This window comes from Jaculus jaculus, chromosome 3 (genome assembly GCF_020740685.1).
Source record: "Jaculus jaculus isolate mJacJac1 chromosome 3, mJacJac1.mat.Y.cur, whole genome shotgun sequence".
Lineage (NCBI taxonomy): Eukaryota > Metazoa > Chordata > Mammalia > Rodentia > Dipodidae > Jaculus > Jaculus jaculus.
The window spans coordinates 13,426,729-13,442,297 of NC_059104.1; the positions used below are offsets into that span (position 1 = coordinate 13,426,729).

The 15,569-nt window shown below is 45.5% G+C and overlaps 1 non-coding gene across 1 annotated transcript; it reads left to right on the plus strand.

Annotated features, from left to right (window-relative positions):
* The first annotated feature begins 14,654 nt into the window (after positions 1-14,654).
* On the plus strand, positions 14,655-14,714 carry LOC123459763. Its single transcript, XR_006636501.1, has one exon. It is a non-coding gene; the product is annotated as a U7 small nuclear RNA (small nuclear RNA).
* Positions 14,715-15,569: the final 855 nt, after the last annotated feature.

Here is a 15,569-nt window from a genome sequence, read left to right on the forward strand (position 1 = left end):
AATGTAGAAATAAAGAAGACATGGGCTGGAGGGATGGCTTAGCGGTTAAGGCATTTGCCAGCAAAGCCAAAGGACCCAGGTTCAATTCCCCAGGACCCACGTTAGCCAGATGCACAAAGAGCATATGCATCTGGAGTTAGTTTGCAGTGGCTAGAGGTCCTGGAGTGCCCATTCTCTCTCTGTCTGCCTCTCTTCTCTCTCTCTCTCAGAGATAATGGGCATCCCAGGGCCTTAAGCTGCTGCAAACGAACTCTAGGCACGTGCGCCATCTTGTACATCTGGCTTGAAGTCAAACCTGGGTTCTTTGGCTTTGCAGGCAAGTGCCTTAACTGCTAAGCCATCTCTCCAGCCCAATTAAAACAACTGTTGTTTTTGTTTTGTTTCGTTTTCTTTTTTTTTTTTTTCCTCAGGTTGACCTGGAATTCACGAGGTCGTCTCAGGGTGGCCTCGAACTCGCTGCGATCCTCCCACCGCTGTCTCCCAAGTGCATCACACTTGGCACAATTAAAAAAATTTTTTTAACGTTATTTATTTATTATTTGCATGGGAGAAAGAAAGAGAACACGGGCACACAAGGGCCTTAGGGAATTGAACCCAGGCCAGCAAGCTTTGAAAGCAAGCACCTTTAACCACTGAGCCATCCCCCCAGCCCCAACGCATCCACTTTTATTTTTCAATTATTTTTTTTTAATTTTTTATTTATTTATTTGAGAGCGACAGACACAGAGAGAAAGACAGATAGAGGCAGAGAGAGAGAGAATGGGCGCGCCAGGGCTTCCAGCCTCTGCAAATGAACTCCAGACACGTGCGCCCCCTTGTGCATCTGGCTAACGTGGGACCTGGGGAACCGAGCCTCGAACCGGGGTCCTTAGGCTTCACAGGCAAGCGCTTAATCGCTATGCCATCTCTCCAGCCCCACTTTTTTTTTTTTTTTTTTTTTTTGAGACAGAGTCTGTCATTGGTTTGAACTCATCAAATAGTCTAGACCGGCTGGCTAGTGAGCCCCAGGGATCTGCCTCCCTTTCTGTCCTCAGAGCTGGGATGAGGAGTGTGTGTGTGTGTGTGTCCCCCCCCCCATCAGCCTCCCATCTCTATGGGTTTTGAGGATTAAACTCAGATTCTTATGCTTGTGAGACTAGCTTTTACTCACTGAGCTATCTCCCCAGCCCAGTTATCCGTCTTGAAGATATTAGGCAATGGGCTTTTGGGGACAAAGGGTCTGAGTGTTTTGGGTTTCACTGGTTAATTTTTGGCATTCATGGGGTTTTTGTTTGTTTCTTAAAAAATATTTTGTTTATTTTTATTTATTTGAAGATAGAAAGAGGCAGATCGAGAGAGAGTGGGCTTGCCAGGGTCTCTAGCCACGGCAAACAAACTCCAGATGCATGCTCCACCATGTGCATCTGGCTTACATGGGTACTGGGGAATCAAACCTGGGTCCTCAGGCTTCTCAGGCAATGTCTTAACCACCACGCCATCTCTCCAGCCCTATTTTTATTTTTTTAATATATTTGCCAGGAGCACAGTGTGTCTTTAAGTTTAGGTAATGCTGTCTTCATGTTCCTTAGTGAAGAATTATACATTTTTATATGGTTCATGGATTTTCTTTTTAAGTATTGTTTAGTTGTTTATCTATTTATGTGCAAGCAGAGAGAGATAGGCAGAAGAGAGATACACAGAGTGAATGGGCGCGCCAGGTCCTCCAGCCACTGTAAACAAACTCCAGGCACATGTACCACTTTGTGCATCTGGCTTTTTGCGGGTTCTGGGGTGTGGAATTCAGGTCAGTGGCTTTGCAAGCAAGCATCTGAACCTCTGAGCCACGTCTCCAGCCCTTATTTTGTTTTTGCAACAGGGTTTCATGTAGTCCTGGCTGAATTCAAAGTTAATACGTAGCCCAGGTTGACCTCGAACGCCTGGTCTTCCTGCCTCTACATCCCAAGTACTGGGATCATATATGGTCATGCGCAACCAATCCCTACAACCAAGTGAAAGGCTTGAACTCATGATTGACTTGAGATTTTTTTTAACATTGGATAGCTTTGCTAGAAACCCACCATCCAATTGCCCAGGCTTCTGTGAATGCTTTAGAAAGAGTAGAAGGAAGCTGGGCGTGGCGATGCACACCTTTAATCCCAGCACTCAGGAGGCAGAGGTAGGAGGATTACAGTGAGTTCAAGACCACCCTGAGACTACATAGTGAATTCCAGGTCAGCCTGGGCTAGAGTGAGACCCTACCTCGAAAAACTAAAAACAGGGCTGGAGAGATGACTTAGCCATTAAGGAGCTTTCCTGCGAAGCCTAAGGACCCATGTTTGACTCTCTAGATCCCACGTAAGCCAGACTCACAAAGATGAGGCAAGCACAAGGTAGCACATGCCCACTAGGCAACTGAAGCATCTGCCGTTCGATTGCAGTGGCTGAGGCTCTGGCATGCCAATTCTCTCTCTCTCTCAAATAAAAAATAAAAATAAGGGCTAGAGAGATGGCTTAGTGGTTAAGCACTTGCCTGTGAAACTTAAGGACCCCGGTTCAAGGCTTGATTCCCCAGGACCCACGTTAGCCAGATGCACAAGGGGGCGCACGCGTCTGGAGTTCGTTTGCAGTGGCTGGAGGCCCTGGCGCGCCCGTTCTCTCTCTCTCTCTCTCTACCTGCCTCTTCCTCTCTCTGTCTGTTGCTCTCAAATAAATAAATAAAAGTAAACAAAGAATAAGCAGGAGTGTCCCATTGCACACAGCAAAAGCAGCAGAGGAACCAGCTGGATTTCCAGAAAGGACGAAGTTGAAGAAAGGAGAGTTGGAGGACCAAGGAGAAAACCTCTGAGTGACCCTGCGACCCTTTGGCAGCTCCTGATCTCTTCCACATGCTGCCGGCTCCTCCATGTCACCTTGGGGAGCAGAGAGCTGCTCCTGGCTGCCTCGCCACTTGACATTTGGTTTTGCTTTTTCCACCCTAGCAACCTTATCTGGTGAGTCAGGCTGCAGATAAAACGGGACAAGCCGTGGAGGGGGTGGATTAAGGCTCTGTGGGGAGACACGCAAGCTCCCAGACATCTCCCTCTGGACCCTGGGCCATAGAGAACCGAGGACAAGGTCATATGAAAGGGAAACCGTCCCCATTCCTGTCTCCCCAGTGACGTCCACGCCAGGCTTGCTCCTTGCCACTCTGATGAGCTTTCAGCACAGTCTCCTGGACTAATTCTGATTTTTGAAAATAAGACAAACCTCTTCTCAGGGTAAGTGAAAATTCAAAGAAGTGAAATTTGGGCCGGGCGTGGTGGCGCACGCCTTTAATCCCAGCACTCGGGAGGCAGAGGTAGGAGGATCGAAGTGAATTCAAGGCCAGCCTGAGACTCCATAGTGAATTTCAGGTCAGCCTGAGCTAGAGTGAGACCCTACCTCGAACCCCCCCCCAAAAAAAGTGAAATTTGGGGTTGTGAGGGCAGTGTCAAATTAATTAATTAATTAAATTTTGAAAAAAAATAAAATAAGCTAGTGAAACCCTACCTCTAAAAACCAAAAATTAAAAAAAAAAAACACTTCAATGTGCATGCCTATATATACACATGATACATGTACACTGTGGTGGTTTGATTCAGGTGTCCCCCATAAACCTAGGTGTTCTGAATGCTAGGTTCCCAGCTGATGGATATTTGGGAATTAATGCCTCCTGGAGGGAGTGTATTGTTGGGGTGGGCTTATGGGCTTTATAGCCAGTTTCCCCATGCCAGTGTTTGGCACACCCTCCTGTTGCTGTGTTCCACCTTACGTTGGCCAGGGGGTGATGTCCACCCTCTGCTCATGCCATCGTTTTTCCCTGCCATCGTGGAGCTTCCCCTCGAGCCTGTGAGCCAAAATAAATCTCTTTTTCCCAGAAGCTACTCTTGGTTGGGTGATTTCTAACAGCAATGTGAACCGGACTGCAACATACACACACAATACATACATATACGGAAGCCAGGGCACTTTCTTTTTTTAGAAATATTTATTAATTTGGGTCTTTCGTCTTTCTAGGCAAGTGTCTTAACCACTAAACCATCTTTCCAGTCCCTAAACAGTAGTTTTGTTTTGTTTTTGAGGTAGGGTCTCACTCTAGCTCAGGCTGACCTGGAACTCACTATATAGTCTCAGGGTGGCCTCAAACTCACAGCGATCCTCCTCCCTCTGCCTCCCGAGTGCCGGGATTTAAGGCGTGCGCCACCAGGCCCGGCTCCCAGAGCACCATTTCTAGCAGCCAGCCCAGGAAGTTGAACCATCTTTCCTCTAGCAGTCAGCCGGGACTTGATAACTAACCACTTCCTCCCTGTTTCTCCTCTCTTCCAGTTTTGGACCAACCAAAGAAATATGCCAGCAAGGGATGCAAAACTCTCCATTGGATGGTGAGCGCAGTCACGCAGGCCTTTCCGTGAATACCAATCGGACAAGTGCACTGAATTTCATTTTAAGGACTTTTTTTTTTTTTTGGATAGGGAGAAAAAAAAGTTTTTCAGGAATTAAAACTACATTGAGATTCCATCTCAGTCCTGTCAGATTGGCCACCATCATGAAAACAAATGATCATAAATGTTGGCAGGGATGTGGAAAAAGAGGAACCCTTCTACACTGCTGGTGGGAATGCAATCTGTTCCAGCCATTGTGGAAATCAGCGTGGAGTTTCCTAAAACAGCTAAAGATTGATCTACCATATGACCCAGCTATAGCACTCCTAGGCATATATCCTAAGGACTCATCTCATTTCCTTAGAAGTACGTGCTCAACCATGTTTATTGCTGCTCAATTTATAATAGCTGGGAAATGGAACCAGCCTAGATGTCCCTCAACAGATGAGTGGATAATGAAGATGTGGCACATTTATACAATGGAGTTCTACTCAGTGGTAAAGAAAAATGAAGTTATGAAATTTGCAAAAAAATGGATGGACCTGGAAAGGATTATACTAAGTGAGGTAACCCAGGCCCAGAAAGCCAAGTGCCGCATGTTCTCTCTCATATGTGGATCCTAGCTACAGATGATTGGGCTTCTGCATGAGAAGGAAAATACTTAGTAGCAGAGGCCAGTAAGTTAAAAAGGAGATATAAAGGGAAGAGAAAGGAAGGGAGGAGGGTACTTAATAGGTTGGTATTGTATATATCTAAGTAGAATGATTGAGATGGGAGGGGATATGATGGAGAATGGAATTTCAAAGGGGAAAGTGCGGGGGGGAGGGTATTACCATGGGATATTTTTTATGATCATGGAAAATGTTAATAAAAATTGTGAAAAAAAATTAAAATAAATAAAAATAAAAAGTTTTTCAGGAATGCCAAGAGGAGGAGGGAGGAAGGCTTTGTGCTATCAAGGTCCCCTCTCTTCCATCAGGCCCTGAGGCCCTCTTTGTTGAGTTATGATGTTGCTGCCCATCATCAGCCCTGGGAACCTTCCCCCGCCGGCTTTGCTCATCTTTTAACTGTCTGCTGTCACATCTGAGCTTTTTTGTTTTTAATAAAATATTTTGTTTTTATTTATTTATTTGAGGGAGATATACAGAAATAGGCAGGTAGAGAGAGACAGAGAGAGAGAGAATGGGCACACCAGGGCCTCCAGAAACTGCGAACAAACTCCAGATGCATGCACCCCCTTGTGTATCTGGCTTATGTGGGTCCTGGGGAGTCAAAGTGGGATCCTTTGGCTTTGCACACAAAGCCTTAACCTCTAAGCCATCTCTCCAGCCCCAAAAGCCAATTTTTTTTTTTTTTGGTATTTTTGCTATTTTATTTTTTTTCACAATTTTTATTAACATTTTCCATGATTATAAAAAATATTCCATGGTAATACCCTCCTTCCCCCCCACCACCACCCGCAAGCACACACCTTTAATCCCAGCACTCAGGAGGCAGAGGTAGGAGGATGGCTGTGAGTTCAAGACCACCGTGAGAGTACATAGTGAATTCTAGATCAGCCTGGCCTAGAGCAAGACACTACCTTGAAAACAAAACAAAAACAAAAACAAAATTTAAAAAATTTCTGCCCATGGGTGTGTGTATAGCTGTACAGGTCCCAGTGCACGTGTGCAGAGGCCCAAGGAGGATGTTGGTGAACTCCTCTATCCCCAAAAGCCAATTTTTAAGGTATGCTATATATGTTCATCAGTTTTCCAGTTCTGGGATGAAATGACTGGGAAAATATTTTGATCATAGTTGCTTTCAGTCCAAGGTTCTGTTGTTTCTGAACCAGAGACTTTAGATTAAGAGGAGGAAAGAGCTGAGCTTTTTTTTTTTGTCCACTTCCTCATCATATTCCTTCCCGTCCCTCCCTGAACCTCAACCTAGCGGCATACGGTTCTCGGTGCAATTATGACTCCATTAAGGAGAAAAAATCCATGAAGAGCTGCGGCTGCTCGCTAATGGAGGATGCTAAGCATGAACACTGGGGCGTTCTTTTCATTAGAGGCTCCAAGAAAAGAAAACGGACCCCACTTGACCTGCCTACCAGGGAATTCACGACACATGCAGGGGCCTAATGAAGCGACCGTGTGCTTGGTCAGGACAATTTACCAGTTGAAGAGCAGTTCATTGACATGCCCTTTTTACTATTAGTGGATGAGTCAGTGTAGTTTTGTATTTATAAAAAAAAAAAAAAAATAGACCTTGAAGGTTAGTTCATATTCTTTCCCCACTTAGAGCAAGCAGGGTGTCCTCGTTTATTCTAGAAGTGTCCGAAGAGCCTGAATGATTAATGGGAGAGCTTGCGAGAGGCTCAGAGCTCTGCAAGGACTCCACGGTGTCCTGGAGGGGAAACCGTTCATTGTGCCTGACCTCGGCTTTGCAGCCTCGATTGTTCTCGATCGTGGTGTAGGAGGAGGGAATTGCCGGGCACAGTGGCTTACAGCTGTGATCCCAACACTTAGGGAGGCAAGAGGGCTGCTAAAAGTTTCAAGGTCAGATTGGGCTATAGTGTGAGACACTGTCTCAAAAAGAAACTAAAAATCCAGGGGGCTGGGGAGATGGCTCAGGAGATGCTAAAGGCTGCTTCTCTATTCCAGTGGTTGTAAAATATAGTCCCTGGACCAAGACATAGTTAGCGATCCACGTGTCAGACCCTCCACAACTGTGCAGAGGAGGAAACTGGGGAGACAGGCCCAGTACCCTGAAACCACAAAGTGAATCCAGATCAGCTTGAGCTAGAGCAAGACCCTACCTCAAAAAAAAAAAAAAATTTTTTTTTCTTTCAAATTTTTATTAACAACCTCCATGATTATAAAAAATATCCCATGGTAATACCCTCTCTCCCCCCACTTTCCCCTTTGAAATTTCATTCTCCATCATATCCCCTCCCCATCTCAATTAGTCTCTCTTATTTTTTTTTTAATTATTTATTTATTTATTTATTTGAGAGCGACAGACACAGAGAGAAAGACAGGTAGAGGGAGAGAGAGAGAATGGGCGCGCCAGGGCTTCCAGCCTCTGCAAACGAACTCCAGACGCGTGCGCCCCCTTGTGCATCTGGCTAACGTGGGACCTGGGGAACCGAGCCTCGAACCGGGGTCCTTAGGCTTCACAGGCAAGCGCTTAACCGCTAAGCCATCTCTCCAGCCCTAGTCTCTCTTATTTTGATGTTATCTTTTCCTCCTTTTATGATGGTCTAGTGTAGGTAGTGTCAGGCACTGTGAGGTCATGGATATCCAGGCCATTTTGTGTCAGGTTGGGGGGCACATTGTAAGGAGTCCTACCCTTCCTTTGGCTCTTACAAAGAATAAGTTTCAATAATTATCTTATATCAAGCCAGGTGTGGTGGCTCACGCCTTTAATCCCAGCGCTCAGGAGGCAGAAGTAGGAGGATCACCATGAGTTCGAGTGCACCCTGAGACTACATAGTGAATTCCAGGTCAGCCTGGGCTTGAATGAAACCCTACCCGGAAAAACAACAACAACAACAAAAAAAAAGTTCAGATTCATGGCTAACTCAAATGCTGTGCCTCATCAGGGGGTCCAAGATCCTAGAGACCTCCATACTTGCCATAGCATCATTTTTGAGCAATATTCAAGAACAGGGCTATAATCTTGGCATGGTGAACATTCTGACGTCTCTGAAACATTTATTTCATTTTATTCATTTGTTATTTATTGGGGGGCAGAGAAAGAGAGAGAATAGGCACACAACGATCTCTAGCCTCTGCAAACAAACTCTGCGTTTCTGTTTCTCTGTGTGACTCTCTGCTTGTAAATACATAAAAATGTTTTAAAAATAAGGTAGTCACTGCAGAGTACATTCCAGGTCAGCCTGGGCTAAAGCAAGATCACACCTCAAAAAACCAAAAATAATAATAATAATAAGGTAGTGAGCGATTGAGAAAGACATCTGACATAAACTTTTGGTCTCTACATGCATGCCTAACAATGAAAAGAAAATGAAAGGCCACACGCCCTTAATCCCAGCACTTGGGATCACCTTGAGTTCAAGGCCACCCTGAGACTACATAGTGAATTCTAGGCCAGCCTGGGCTAGAGCAAAACCCTGCCTTGAAAAACCAGCCAGGCAAACAAACAACATGAAAATGAATAAAGCTCGCGGAAGCATTGCTTTTCTCCGTGGTTGGTTTTTGGGTGGAGTTTGTGCCAATTTCAGCTTCACTTCATTACAGCTTTACTGTTCCGGGTTGTTTCTGATAGCTTCCACAGGCCTTACCGCCCACTTCCCCTTTGCTTATTACACAGTCTGTTTGTCCAGAATGTCCTCTGGTACCTTTGAGTTCAAGTTATCAAGGATAAGGAGACTGGGGAGTTGAGCTGTGTAAACACCTTTCTCTTGATGGCGAGCTTGAGAAACTGGTTTTGTAGGAAGGCTTGCTTCACTGAGAAGTGACTGCATAAAGTTCCTGAGGTGGGAACGTGTGTGTATTCATGACACTGAGGAGGTCATATCACCAATTCGAGACAAGGCTCAGTTTCCTGTGTGGAGCTGGCTCTATTGAGGTTGGGCATCATCTGGGCAAAGCATATGGCATTATATTTCCAGGAGCTGCTGAAGTGGCTTGGCCCAGTTACAGGACTGGCCTGGGTCCCTTGTTATTTCTTTTCTCCTTCTTCTTTTTTTTTAAAAAAAAATTTTATTTATTTATTTGAGAGCGACAGACACAGAGAGAAAGACAGATAGAGGGAGAGAGAGAGAGAATGGGCGCGCCAGGGCTTCCAGCCTCTGCAAACGAACTCCAGACGCGTGCGCCCCCTTGTGCATCTGGCTAACGTGGGACCTGGGGAACCGAGCCTCGAACCGGGGTCCTTAGGCTTCACAGGCAAGCGCTTAAGCGCTAAGCCACCTCTCCAGCCCTTCTTCTTCTTTTTATTTTATTTTTTTATTTTTTTGAGGTAGGGTCTCACTCTAGCCCAGGCTGACCTGGGATTCACTATGTAACCTCAGGGTGGCCTTGAACTCATGGCGATCCTCCTACCTCTGCCTCCCCAGTGCTGGGATTAAAAGCCTTGCTTATTTCTCATGTCCTTTGTAAAGGACAGCCTGCCACAGGGTACTGGGAGAGAAGTTTTCTCCCGTCTTTGCTTCTCTTATCTGCAATGAAGTTTCTCAACTGGGGGAGGGCCTCAAGGAACTGTATCTTTTTGGGGTGTATGTGTGTATATAGTATTGAGGTGTAGGGGGGGTGTAAGAATTCCTCGGGGAACCTGAAGCTCCCCATTTTTTTGGCTAGTCTGGCTGATAGGGAGCCCCACTGATTCTCCACAACAGTGCAGTTAAAGTATGAGCTTTTTATGTGGGTGCTTGGGATTTGAACTCAGGTCCCCATGGTTGTGTGGCAAGCACTCTTACCCACTGAGCCATCTCCCCAGCCTCTGAACTACAACCACCAGCTAGCTGCCGTCAGCAATACCTTCCTCTTTTATTTATTTTATTTTACTTTTTGGTTTTTCAAGGTAGGGTCTCACTCTAGCCCAGGATGACCTGGAATTCATTATGGAGTCTCAGGGTGGCCTCAATCTCATGGCAATCCTCCTACCTCTGGGATTAAAGGTGTGTACCGCAACACAAGGCTCCTTCCTCTTTTTAAAAAAAATTTTTTAAATTAATTTATTTATTTGAAAGTGACAACAGAGAAAGAGGCACGCCAGGGCCTCCAGCCACTGCAAATGAACTCCAGATGCGTGCGCCCCCTAGTGCATCTGGCTAACTTGGGTCCTGGGGAATCGAGCCTTGAACCGGGGTTCTTAGGCTTCACAGGCAAGCACTTAACCGCTAAGCCATCTCTCCAGCCTCTTCCTCTTCCTCTTTTATGACAAACTCAAAATATCTGCATACACTGAGAACTAGTCCTAAGGATAGGTATGGGCAATCATCCAAGGTTGGGAACCACAGATCTCAAAGCCACTTGTGTTTCCAGGGTAACAGACAGAGGTTGGGGAGAGACAGGGAACCTCCGATTACCACTGGCCAGCCTGAGACTGCATAGTGAATTCCAGATCATCCTGGGCTAGCACCAGACCCTACCTTGAAAAATAAATAAACAATAAATAAAAACAAGTGATTTTCTATTTTCCTCAGGTCTTTACCACTTAAGTGCATATTTTTCTTACACACACAAATAAAACCCATATGGGGCTGGAGAGATGGCTTAGCAGTTAAGACACTTGCCTGCAAAGGCAAAAGACCCAGGTTCAGTTTCTCAGTACCCACAAAAAGTCACATGCACAAAGCAGTGTGTGCCTCTAGAATTCATTCGCAGTGGCTAGGGACATTGGAGTGCCCATTCTCTCTCTCTCTCTCTCTGTCTCTCTCATAAATACATTAAATTTTAAAAAAATACTTTAAGCTGGGTGTGGTGGTGCACACCTTTAATCTTAGTACTCAGGAGGCAGAGGTAAGAGGATCACCATGAATTCAAGGCCACCCTGAGACTACATAGAAAATTCAAGGTCAGCCTGGACTAGAGTAAAACCCTACCTCAAAAAATAACAAAAAAATACTCTTTCACTTTCTCTGTCACTCTCAAATAAATAAAAATTAAAAATTAAATAAATAAAAAAGGGCTGGAGAGATGGCTTAGCAGTTAAGCGCTTGCCTGTGAAGCCTAAGGACCCCAGTTCAAGGCTCAATTCCCCAGGACCCACGTTAGCCAGAGGCACAAGGGGGCGCACGCGTCTGGAATTCGTTTGCAGTGGCTGGAGACTCTAGTGCGCCCATTCTTTCCCTCACTCTCTGCCTCTTTCTCTCTCTGTCTGTCACTGTCAAATAAATAAATAAAAACAAGCAAACAAAAAACCTTAAAAAATATTTGCTGGCTGTGGTGGTGCACACTTTTAATCCCAGCACTTGAGAGGTAGAGATAGGAGGAGTGCCGTGAGTTCAAGACCAGGCTGGGTTCCGAGGGAGTTCCAGATCAGCCTGGGCTAGAGTGAGACCCTTGAAAAACCAAAAGAAAAAAAAAAAAAAAAAAAAAAAAAAAGCCTCTTTGGTAGATCTAACTTCAAGTTCTCAACACCACCTTCCAATGACCATTTAGGGGCTGCTGTACCACGTGGACCTCTTTTGACATATGAGGAGATATGTATCTTTAAGATTTTATTTTATTTGTGATTTGTGAGCAGAGAGAGAGAGAAAGGAAGGAAGGAAAGAAGAAAGGAAGAGAGTATGGGTGTGCCAGGGCCTCTTGCAAACAAACTCCAGGTCTGTGTCCTACTTTGCGCATCTGGCTTGACGTGGGTACTGGGGAGCCAACCCAGGATGGCACGCTTTGCAAACCAGAGCATTTAACAGCTGAGCCATGTCCCCAGCCCTTGTATGAGGATATTTTGAGGGAACTTGTGCAACAAGCAGTTCACTCAGCTTAGCAGAGGCTTCTGAGAAGACAGTGGCCATCCTGATTCCTCAGAGCTGACCACATCACTGTAGCGACCAAGGGACTTTCAGCTAGAAGTGACCTTTGGTACCATACAGAGCTCGCACCTTTGACCCAGATAAGTCCACTTCTCTGCCAAGGTAACAGGAAGTGTAAATGGCATGGCTGGGGAGAATCCCAGGCCTCCTGAGTCCCTGAGGCTGAGGGTTTCTAACCATGCTCCTTTCCTTATTGTATGTCCATAAAGCGCCCAAGGGAGAGCTGGAGAATGGCCACCAGTACTATGCAGGAAAACACTATGGTGCGCCTATGGCCCAGAAGTTCATAGGTTGAACACTCGATTCTCTAATACATTGGTGATATTTGAGGGTGAGGCCTTGGGGAGGTGATTGGATGAGGTCATGAGGGTGGGGTCCCCAGAGAGGCACCCGATAGCTTAGTAGGAAGAGAAACTGGACACGGGCTTCCTCACACTGTTGCCATTTGCTGGGACAAAGCACCTGACGGGCAGCAGCATGTGGAAAGACAGGCTGATGGGTCTGGAGGGCAAGTTGCGGAGGAAGCACGGCAGAACAGACAGTAAGGCATCACATCTTGTCACATCAGCTGGAAAGAGGCAGCAAGGGTGAGCTGACTATTAGCCGGGCGTGGTGGCACACGCCTTTAATGCCAGCGCTCGGGAGGCAGAGGTAGGAGGATCGCTGTGAGTCCAAGGCCACCCTGAGAGACTACAGAGTGCATTTCAGGTCAGCCTGGGCTAGAGTGAGATCCTACCTCAAAAAAACAAAAACAGGGGGCTGCAGAGATGGCTTAGCGGTTAAGCGCTTGCCTGTGAAGCCTAAGGACCCCGGTTCGAGGCTCAATTCCCCAGTACCCACGTTAGCCAGATGCACAAGGGGGCGCACACATCTGGAGTTCGTTTGCAGTGGCTGGAGGCCCTGGCGCACCCATTCTCTCTCTCTCTCTCTCTATCTGCCTCTCTCTCTATCACTCTCCAATAAATAAATAAAAATGAACAAAAAATTTAAAAAAAAAAAACAAAGAAAAAGTGAGCTGATTAATAACACCCAGTAGAGCTGGATTAATAAACCTCAAACACATTCCCAGTAACACACCACACAGTTTTATGGCGGGGGGTGGGGGAAGGTTTATTTCAAGCTTACAGATCCAGGGTAAGTTCCACTGAAGGCAGAACAAGCTGGCTCCCATTCACATTCAAGCAGAGAGAAACAACTAAAGCAGCCAGCAAACACCAAAACCCAGCAGTACAAACAGGCAGCAAGCAGGACCCCGGTCCAAACTCACATCTGCTCTCTGCAGACCAGCTCTGCCCTAGTCATACCTTTGGGCTGGATGCCAGGTTCCATCCCCAGTGGCATCTCCTCCAGCCAGGCAACCGCAGACCCAAGTTAAAAACTTATTAAGACGAGCTGGAGAGATGGCTTAGTGGTTAAGGTACTTGCCTGCAGAGCCTAAGGACCCATGTTCAACTCTCCAGATCCCATGTAGGCCAGATGCACAAAGGTGAAACAAGCATAAGGTCGCACATGCCCACAAGGGGGCGCAAGCATCTGGAGGTCAATTGCAGTGGCTGTGGCCCTGGCGTGCCAATTCTCTCTCTCTCTCTTGCTGTCTCTAAAATATAAATAAATAAATAAATCAAACACCTGAGTTGGGGCTGGAGAGATGGCTCAGCAGTTCAGGCTGTACAGCCTAAGAACCCAGGTTTGATTCCCCAGTACCCAAATAAAGCCAACCGCACAAGGGGGCGCATGCATCTGGAGTCCGTTTGCAGTGGCTAGAGGCCCTGGTGTGCCCATTCTCTCTCTCTCTCTCTCAAATAAATAAATAAAAATATTAAAAATAAATAAATAAATAAAAATGACACATATTACATGATTCAGCCTAATCAGATTTGTAAAGAAAGAACATAAAATGAGGAGAAGCTGGATATGGTGGCACAAATCTTTAATCCCAGCACCTGGGAGGCAGAGGTAAGAGGATCATCATGAGTTCTACACCACCCTGAGACTACATAGTGAATTCCAGGTGAGGCTGAGCTAGAGTGAGACCCTACCTCAAAAAACAAACAATAACAACAACTAAAAATGTTTTTCAGTCATTGCATAATATGTCCTCATTGCAATGGGAACACCTACTCTATTCACAGAAAAGTCCATTTAGCAATACAACCGGTTGTCATGGCTGCAGAGGAAACTAGTAATATTTAGTAAAGTTCAGGGCTTTTAGGAAAGAACTGAAAACAACCCTTCTAGATAAGCAATAAAAATATCTTTCAGACCAGCTATAGTAAAAGAAACACAATACCAAATAAGGAAAATACAGTTGTTTTCCTTTTTCTATAAATAGGCTTTAGGGTAAATGGGGGAAAACAAGACATGAAATTTTCATTAATTTTTTAAAACGTATTTTGAGAGATAGAGAAAGAGGCAGAGAGAGAGAGAGAATGGGTGTGCCAGGGCCTTCAGCTGCTGTGAACAACTCCAGATGCAATGACTTATGTGGGTCCTGGGGAGTGGAACCTGGGTCCTTTGGCTTTTCTGGCAAGCTCCTTAATTGCTAAGCCATCTCTTCAGCAGCCATTCCTCAATTCTTTAAATTAAAAAAAAAAAAAAAAAAAAAAGTTAAACAATGAAGGCAAAAGCAGAACTACTTAACATCAATGTAGTAATGTGGTATTAAAGAAAGAAAGAAAGAGATGCTTCAACACAGACAGGGATGACAGGCATCCTTGAGAGGAGACAAAGGTCTCCACAGAGAAAGAAATTAGCAAAGGGTAGGTGCTGTTTCAAACTTAAGGCTCCAGTCCAAGGATTATAGCCCTTCTAGAATTTGTCCAGCACATTTTCTGGTTCATACCAGAAAATATTCTTCCCAGGGGTATAAGAAACGGGGAAAGAAAAGACTTCAGGCTTCTCAGAGTCCCACAAAAATTTTAACTTATGTTCCTACTAAAGGAGACGAATTCAGGGAAGCTCCAAAGTGTGAGAGCTGGACCAATGACTACACATCAGAAAGGAAAAAAGCTGGGCGCGGTGGCACACACCCTTAATCCCAGCACTTGGAAGGCTGAGGTAGGAGGATTGATGTGAGTTCAAGGCCACTCTGAGCGAGTTCCAGGTCAGCCTAGGCTAGACCCTACCTCAAAAAAAAAAAAAAAAAAACGACAAAAAAGTTAAATTCGCTGGAGAGATGGCTTAGCACTTAAGGTGCTTGCCTGCAAAGCCTAAAGACCCATGTTCAACTCTCCAGGTCCCACTTAAGCCAGATGCACAAGGTCACACATGTGCACAAAGTGGCACATGCATCTGGGGTTCGATTGCAGTGGCTGGAGTCCCTGGTGTGTCCAATTCTCTCTCTCTCTCTATCTCATTTAAAAAAAAGGCCAGTCTGAGCCTGGAGAGTTGGCTTAGTGGTTAAGGCATTTGCCTGCAAAGCCAAAGGATCTCAGTTCAACTCTCCAGGACCCACGTAAGCCAAATGCACAAGGTGGCGCATGCCTCTGGAGTGGGGTTCATTTACAGTGGCTGGAGGCCCTCCCTGGTGTGCTTATTCACTCTCTCTCTCTCTCCCTCTTTCTCTCTCTCAAATTAAAAAAAAAAAAAAAAAAAAAAAAAAAGGCCAATCTTTTGACTTTGCCTCAAAAAAAAACTTAAATTATTTGGGCTGGAGAGATGCCTCTGCAGTTAAAGGACTTGCCTGCAAAGCCTAATAACCTGGGTTT